Genomic DNA, 9,051 nt, shown 5'->3' with positions numbered 1-9,051 from the left:
GCAAGTCATATTAGGTAAAGATGATGAACCTTATGCTATTCTAACTGACTTAGGATGGAGTGTTGTGGGCTGCTCCACACCAGGTATCAACGGATCAACATCAGTCAGTCTTTGTCACAGAATAGCCACAAAGGAGATTCCAGCTTTGACACCTATGGATACCATCCGTGTACTCGAGTCGGACTTTAAGGATGTCACAGCAGATGAAAAGACAATTTCTCAGGATGATATTGTGTTCCTAGACAAACTCAAAGAAGGTATAAAAAAAATGCTCAAGGACATTATGAAATGCCTCTTCCGTTCAAACAACTGCCATACTTACCTGATAACAGAGAGCTTGCCAAGGTCAGACTCAATCATTTGAACAAGAAATTCTGTAGAAACGAGAAATATAAGACAGACTACATTACTTACATGAATGACATTATTGAAAGAGGTGATGTAGAAACAGTGAATGATGATGGAACTGATGGTGAAAAGTGGTACATACCTCATCATGGCATCTACCATCCAAAAAAGCCAGACAAGCTACGTGTAGTTTTTGATTGTTCCGCAAAATTCAAAGGCTCAATGAACATTTGTTACCAGGACCAGACATGATAAACAATCTCACCGGAGTCCTTGTTAGGTTCAGAAGGCATCCTATAGCTATAATATGTGACAACGAAAAAATGTTTCACCAGTTTCATGTCCAGGAAAATGACAGAGATTACCTGCGCTTCTTATGGTGGAAAAACAGAGACACAAATTCAATGCTTCAAGATTACTGAATCTTTTCGGTGCGGTTTCTTCGCCTAGTTGCGCAAACTATGGACTAATATATCTAGCCAGTGAGCATAGTCAATCACACTCATTAGCCGCTCAATTCATCTTAAGAGACTTCTATGTTGATGATGGAGTCACAAGTGTAGAGACGGTGGAAAAGGCCATTCAGCTGGCAAAGGAAGCACGGGAGTTGTGCATAAAGGGAGGTCAAGTCAAGTCAAGTCATCTTCATTTATATAGCGCTTTTAACAATGTAGATTGTCTCAAAGCAGCTTTACAGAGATAAGCGTATAATTTAAGGTAACAGAGATTGTTTCGGCTTTACAGCAGAGTTAAGTTATTTCCATCTAAAGTTAGTTTTGATTGATTTGCTTCCGTCGCAATGATCATTTGTTATTAAATTAGGGGCCGCTAAGACGACACCATTCTCTCTACACAGACTTTAAACGCGAACCTGTGAGAAACACTGATGGCGTTCACATGAGCATTTAGAATGGGTTCTATAGTTATGTGCGTTTGAATATACGCAGGTTTGGAATTCCCTACAAGCCAAGCCTAAACAAAATACTTGTCTTTCCTTATAAATTTTGATAAAGAATTTTATTTTATTTGTTGCTTTGGGGTAGGAACGCGAGACGAATTTTCCTATATTTTTTTGATATTCTAGGTATTATCAACTGGCCGGAATTTTGAGATCGCAATAGACGTGACGGACTATAATGCGTTAAGAGCTCGCTCAAGTACTGCTCGTTAAGAGCTCGCTCAAGTAGGTCTTCGACTTCACAAGTTTGTGTCAAATGACAACACTGTTCTGCAGAGCATACCAGCATCAGAACGTGCTGTAAACTTTGAAACAAAGGATCTTACCTTCAATGACATGCCACTTGAAAGAGCGCTGGGAATTAATTGGAACATACAGAGTGATAGCTTCCAATTCCATATCCCACTAAAAGGTCAATCTACAACACGTCGTGGCATATTGTCAACGGTTGCCTCCATATGATCCTTTGGGCTTTGTAGCTCCCTATGTTCTCAATTGTAAGAGGATCCTACAAGAAATGTGTCGCCAGGGTACAGGCTGGGATGATCCACTTTCCCTTGCTCTTAGCCCATGGTGGGAGATATGGAAGAATGGCTTTGTCAATCTGGAAAAGGTGGATATACCACAATGCTATGTGCCTGCTGATTTCGGTAAAATTGTAAAAACGGAAATACATAATTTCTCTGATGCAAGTACCTGTGGTTATGGTCAGTGTTCTTATCTGAGAGTAATCAATGAGAAGGATGAGATTTATTGCACTTTCCTCATTGGCAAAGCTCGGGTTACTCCTGTTAAGATTACTACAATTCCAAGGTTAGAGTTGAAGGTTAGAGTTGACGGTATCAGTCAAAATGAGCAATATGCTCAGAGAAGAGCTTGACCTCACCAATGTCAATAAATTCTTTTGGACTGACTCAAAGGTGGTCTTGGGTTACATCAATAACGACGCCCGTCGTTTTCATACGTTTGTATCCAACAGAGTCCAAAAAATATACGCCAAAGCACAGCACCCAAACAATGGCTGTACGTCCCAACGGATGATAACCCAGCAGACAATGCTTCAAGAGGAAGAACAATAAATGAATTGCTCTCGTCCAACTGGTTCTCGGGTCCTTCATTCCTGTGGAAGAAGGAAATAGAGACCTCAAATGTTGTACCGGAGCTTCCAATAGGAGATCCAGAAGTTAAAAAGATTCAGACGTTTCAAACAGAAACCACAGAAAGTAAAGATCTTGTAGACCATTTGTCTAAGTTCTCACCTTGGTCTAATGCTGTCAAAGCCATTGCACTCCTTGTGAGATGGATTAAGAAGGATAAAACTAATTCGCCAGCTTCTGTAGGTGAACAGGAACATGCAAAAGGCTTGATTCTAAAAGGAGTTCAAAAACAAGTATATCAGAAAGAAATGGATGTCCTGAGTCAAGGAAAACAACTTCCAGGTTATAATAAACTTCATCACCTGGACGCCTTCATAGATACGGATGGTATGATCAAGGTGGGAGGAAGACTTAGCCACTCATCATGCACTCACTCGTTCAAACACCCACTGATCCTTCCTAAAGATCATCATGTTACAAAGTTGATTATTGCACACTATCATGAAAGTGTAAAGCATCAAGGAAAGGGTTTCACAATTAATTCAATCAGATCTTCCGGCTATTGGATACCTGTAATAAACAGAGCTGTCTCGCAACTGTGTACCCTAGAAGGTTGAGAAAACCTGTGGAAGGCCAGCGGATGAGTGATCTTCCCACAGAACGTGTAGAGCCTTCCCCACCGTTTGTGTATTGTGGTATGGATTGCTTTGGTCCATTCATGACTAAAGAAGGAAGAAAACAGCACAAAAAGTATGGTCTGCTTCTAACTTGCTTTTGTTCAAGAGCCATTCATATAGAAATGTTAGAAGATATGTCCACAGATGCTTTCATCAACAGTTTACGATGCTTTATTGCAATTCGAGGCACAGTACGGCAGATCAGATGTGACCAAGGTACCAATTTCGTTGGAGCAAAAAACAAACTGAATTCGGCATTACAGCAACTTGACCCAGAAAGGCTCACTGCTTTCCTTGCAGATAAACAGTGTGATTTTGTAATGAATCCCCCTCATTCCAGTCATGCAGGTGGTGTTTGGGAGCGTCAAATCAAAACTGTACGGAGTGTTCTTAATGCTACAGTTTCCCTCTCATCAGGCAGGCTCAACGATGCTTCACTGCGCACTTTATTTTATGAAGCCATGGCAATAGTCAACAGTCGCCCCCTTACAGTGGATAACCTGAACGACCCAAAGAGCTTAGAACCGCTCACACCTAACCATCTGATTACCATGAAAGCCACCACAGTCCTACCACCACCAGGAAAGTTCATAAGAGAAGACATCTATGGGAGAAAGAGATGGAGACGGGTGCAGTACCTTACTGAACAGTTTTGGAGTAGATGGAAAAAAGAGTATCTCCACAACATTACGGCTAGACAATGCTGGCATGCTCCAAAAAGGAATTTTCATATTGGTGATGTGGTCATGGATACAGATGAGAACCTTCCAAGAAATGAGTGGAGACTAGGACAGGTCGTAGACACTGTAACTAGCCAAGATGGACTAGTAAGGAAGGTCACAATAGCACTTGGTGACAAAAAACTAAACAAGAAAGGAGAACGGTTAAACAAGGTCTCAGTTGTAGAGAGACCAGCTTAGAAGTTGGTCTTATTATTGGAAGCGGAGTGAACAAATCTTTGAAAGGACTTTGCTTTATACACATACACACACAATGGTTATTATAAGTTAAAATGACTTAGCCTATGTTTGAAAATTATGCATGTTGAAATAACATTTATAATTTTGTGGGAGTGTAACAGACTTTGCTTTGATAAATATTCTAATTAGTTTTTGAACACATTTTTTATATTTCTGTGAGTTTAAATGGGTTTAAGAAATGCATTATCTGTCTTACTAAGGAGGGACTTTTATTTTGACGGGTATTGTAGTCTACGGGGAAGGAAAGGGAGAGCATGCAGTTCAAGTTGATCAGAGTTGTTTTGCAGCTATATCGTTTCAACTTTGTTAAGCACCCCCCGAAAAGGCATAAGGTCTGTATATTTTTGATAACTGTTTGTTGTAATGACTGTTTTGTGTAATTCGCTGTTTGTTAATGATAGGGTTTTGAACTAGACGGTAATTCGCGCTTCTTGTACTTTGTTTGTTTAGCTCTTACGGTGATTTTTGGAGTGAAAACGGACTCAATAAACTTCATTAACATCAGTAAAGTTTTGGCCATCATTCGGGCAGGGTCCGCTACAGGTACTCTCTTCAGACATTTTTTACTAAACTTCTCAATTCAAATGGATTAGTTTAACATTTTACTTTTCTGGGTATTTTACATGAAGCTTTAAGTGAATCATTTAAAACTTTGTGGAAAATGTAAAAATGGAGAAAGTTTTTTTTTGTTTTTGTGAAACTATTCCAGAAAATGGACCGAATGCATGCTGTGGTTGATTTAAGGTGTTTCCAGGATTCCTTAAAGGTATACAGTAGTTCAGCAAAAAAAAAAAAAAAAAATTCTGTCATTAATTATACACCCTCATGTCATTCCGAACCTGTAAGACCATCGTTTATCTTCGGAACACAAATGAAGATATTTTTGATGAACTCCAAGAGCTTTCTGTTCCTCCATTGGTAGCCAATGCAACTAATACATTCAAGCCCCAGAAAGGTAGTAAAGACACCATTAAACTAATCCAAGTGACTCAATTTTATGAAGCAATGCAAGTGCTTTGTTTTGCAAAAAAAACACAAAACAAAACATAATTTACCTCTATATTTACAAAATAATATTATCTAAAGCACATTCACGGAACAACACCCGGGGGCCCGTTCTTCGTACGTTGCTTATTACATCCGAGATCAAATGACACATCCAAGATGATATCATCGTGCGAATCATGATCTGGCTAACTCGGTTCTTCGAACACACTTGCCGGATATGATTAGTATCGCTGGATTGAGTTATCTGAGATAATTGCGCGTTCATGCGCTGGTTAAAAGGGGATATGTATCGATAGTAGAAACATTGATCAGCAACGCTGCTATTGGCTGCTCAGCGTGGCCAAAGAGCGCGCTCAGTTTTTCTCCTCAGCAGAGCAAGAACTAATAGTCGAAGTTTATTCGGAATTTTAATGTTTAATCAAAACGCCAGGGAACACCTCAAAGTCTGCAAAAGCCAGGAGAGAGGGCTGGCAAAAAGTAGCAGACAATTTAAATCGGTTAGAAGTGGCCATGTTAGACGTTTCTATCACTTATTAGCCTATATTTTTGTATTTTAATAATTGCATAATTACTTTGTTCATTGTAATGTCAGTCACCATACTAGAACATGGGAACAAATAAAAGTGAAGTACAAAAATATTCTACATAATGGTATTCTACATAATTTTTAGTTATATTATAGTCTCTTTTATAAAAGGCACTGTTAAATAAATGGTGTTCTGTTTATAAAAGCAACCAAGAAAAAGGCTGAGAAAAAAATAGAAAAGATCTTAGTAGCCTACACTGTAAAATAATTTTTGCTGCGTTAAATTAAGGCCGTATAGTCATTTCAACTGTTAAATCTTGAGTAATGATGAATTGCTTTGACTTGTGAAAGTGAAAACTGATAACTGATGTTAATGTAAAAATATTTTGCCATGAGTTATTGATCACATTTTTCCCCAGTGTAGTTCATTGTAATGACATTGTGTTTTCCTCTTTTGTGCACTTTTACATAATACACACTTGTATCTGTTCCCAAGAAAGTGGTGGCTGAAATATGTGCAGTAAGTGGACATTTTCTAACTTTCCAAAGGAAAGAAAGTATAAGACTTTGTAATGTCCATTTGTTTCCATTGCACTGGACAGTGAATAAACCCTCTCAGATAACTGTCATATGGAGGAACTAGCCTACCTGCGAGTGCATAAATAACTTTACTTCATTTATACTTGTATGCTTTATGGCTGCAATATAAGTTGCAGGATTCCACATCTACAGAAAGGCCTACAGAAGAGTCTGCACAGACAGAGGAGACATAGGCCTACAGGTGGGCAGTGGATAGCCAACTTTTCCTTTTTATTTGTTGCATGAGGCATGTGTCTAATATCTCTTGTTGCAGGCACTTGACCACTGGCTTTTCTTTACAAAGAACAATTGAAATAAAACTCAAGGAACTAAGCATATTTGTCTTTTATTAAACATTTAATGAAAAGTGTTTTTTTTTTTTGGCAATGTTGTGTAATATGGCACATGCAACAATGTCACAGGCCCTGTCAGATGTGCAACCCTCAGACACTGAAATCTTCCCTTTAGCCAAAGTTCATCTCATTGTGTGCCCTTGTCCTGGCTAGAGCTGCACTGTAACTGGTTTGGGTCAGGGAATGGGGTCATAAAACACCTGTCTACAGGAACATGTCATAATCACCTATGAAAAAATGCAGTTCTGTTAGGATCAGCATAAGTGTATGTAATACATTGAGCTTGATATTTAATTGTGGAACTTTTCTTACCACTTTCAAATAATGTGCATAAATGTGAATCTCTGAAAATTCTTAAGTCATGCACAGATCCTGGCCATTTTGCTTTCACATTTGTGATATGGAAGATTTTAGTCAACTGCCTTTTTTATTTGATATAATATTACTAATCTGGAATATTAAGAATCACAATAGTAACTGGGCTGCACATTTACATTGTGAACCCCCTTTCTGTTCACATAATCCCCTTCATTGAGGCCTTGATGGCAGTCTATGGTAGCCTATAGTCTGTGGTACCAATCACGTTAGTGAAGCCTGAGTGACATATCTGTAATCGGCATGGTCATGATTGTATTATCTTCATAAAAAATTATGATAGCCTAAAAAAAAAAAAAACTGCTTTACAACATTGGGTCTTAAGTGGCTTGGAAATGCCAAAAAAACAAACAAAAAAAAACCTTTTTTAAACATAAAAGTGACAAAAACCGACAATCTCACGAATCACGAGAAAAAAAATATATCTCAGAAAGAAAGTGCACTATCGCGCTGCGCTGGACTTCCCGTATCAGCTCCGCTTATGAAGCCGCGATCTAATCCTGTTAACATGAAATAAGCTGCTCCCGAGCAGGTTTAAGTTTGCGCACATGTTGCTATGACAGGAAGCCCAGGATGAGCGTCGAAGAACCAAACAATCCAAGATCATGCCAAATCGCCAACAATCAAATCCAGCTAAGTGAGTTAGCGACGTACGAAGAACGGACCCCCGGTCTTGAGTCAACACAATTCGCATGCGTCGTAGTGCTCCCCCTACTGGATTGCAGGTCAGTATTTTTGTAAATAAAGTGGTAAATTGTGTTTTTTGCTAAAACAAAGCACCTGCATCGCTTCATAAAATTGGTTAAACCACTGAAGTCACATGGATTACTTCAATGATGTCTTTCCTATCGTTCTGGGCCTTGAATGTGTTAGTTGCATTGCTTCCAATGGAAGGAGAGAAAGCTCTCAGAATTTCATTAAAAATATCTTCATTTGTGTTCCGAAGATGAACAAGGGTCTTATAGGTGTGAAATGACATGAGGGTAATTAACAAAATAATTTTCATTTTTGGGTGAACTAACCCTTTAAGTAAAATTGTCCAATGTGTTGAGGTTGGCTAAGCTGAAATCCGTTATAGAAACACATTACATGGATGCCAAACGAGATGTTGCAGGATTTGTAGTTCACCCAAAAAATGAAAGTCAATGGGGCCCCATTGACTTCCATAGTATGAAAAATATTCTATGGAAGTTAATGGGGGCCCCATCAACTGTTTCATTTTCAATTCTCAAAATATCTTCTTTTTTGTTCAAGTAAAGAAAGAAACTCAAACAGATTTGGAACAACTTGAGGGCAAGAAAATGACAGAATTTTCAGTTATAGGTGAACTATCCCTTTAAGTGTAGAGGTCAAATTTGAGCTTGTCATTGGGAGTATAAATTTAATAAATTTACGTCTGTCTTTTCTAATATTGATTCTTCGTTATGTTCAGGAAGAACCGGCTACATCTCAACCCACTGTGCAGATCTTGGGAACTTCTTGACTGGACGTGTCTTCAGTGAGAGGAGAATCCAGCAGTGTAAAAATGGAGGGATCTGAAATTGCCGAGCAGTTCGGGTTGGAGAATGGTGTTTAAAAAAAAAAAAAAAAAAAGTTAAATAAATGCAAGGGTATTGTGTGAAAAGTGGGGGGAAAAAACAAGTCTAGCTTTGTTGTAGATGAGAAAATATATTTTATGTACTGTAATATTTTAGTGTATTTGCATTTTAAATTCTTTCAAATCTTTTTAAAGAAGTGATAATCTGTTAATTTTGCTAAGTCTTTATTGTATTGTGAAGTCTTTGATGTATTTACACAAAGAAATACTTTACTGTAAGTTGGAATGAAAGTATTCAAACGTTCATATGTATTTGATATGTATTTACAGAAATGATTAAATTGATGCCTTTTGGATTCAGTTGTTGAATGTGCTTGTTATTCAATAGAAAAATAGCCTTTAATAGTTCTCGTAGGAACAAATTTGACACAGTTAAGGTACAAAGGGGCTTGTCACTGGGGTGGTACCTTAAAGGATCAAATTTGTACCTTATAAAGGTACAATATTGTACCAACAAGTTTTAAAAAACAAAAGGTACATTTTGGTTGCCCATGGTACAAATCATGTCCTTTAAGGTACAAAGTGGAATGGAACAAATTTGTTCCTCTATATT

At 38.1% G+C, this 9,051-nt stretch overlaps 1 long non-coding RNA gene across 1 annotated transcript; it reads left to right on the top strand.

Moving 5' to 3' along the window:
- The first annotated feature begins 1,301 nt into the window (after positions 1-1,301).
- On the top strand, positions 1,302-8,803 carry LOC307168075. The gene is made up of 3 exons (XR_013822886.1): positions 1,302-4,392; positions 4,511-4,603; positions 8,334-8,803. It is a non-coding gene; the product is annotated as an uncharacterized lncRNA (long non-coding RNA).
- The last annotated feature ends 248 nt before the right edge of the window (positions 8,804-9,051 follow it).

Source organism: Squalius cephalus, assembly GCF_949319135.1.
Source record: "Squalius cephalus genome assembly, chromosome: 12".
Taxonomy (NCBI): Eukaryota; Metazoa; Chordata; class Actinopteri; order Cypriniformes; family Leuciscidae; genus Squalius; species Squalius cephalus.
Note: the sequence above shows the minus strand (reverse complement) of the source record. Positions and strands in the feature narration are given on the sequence as shown.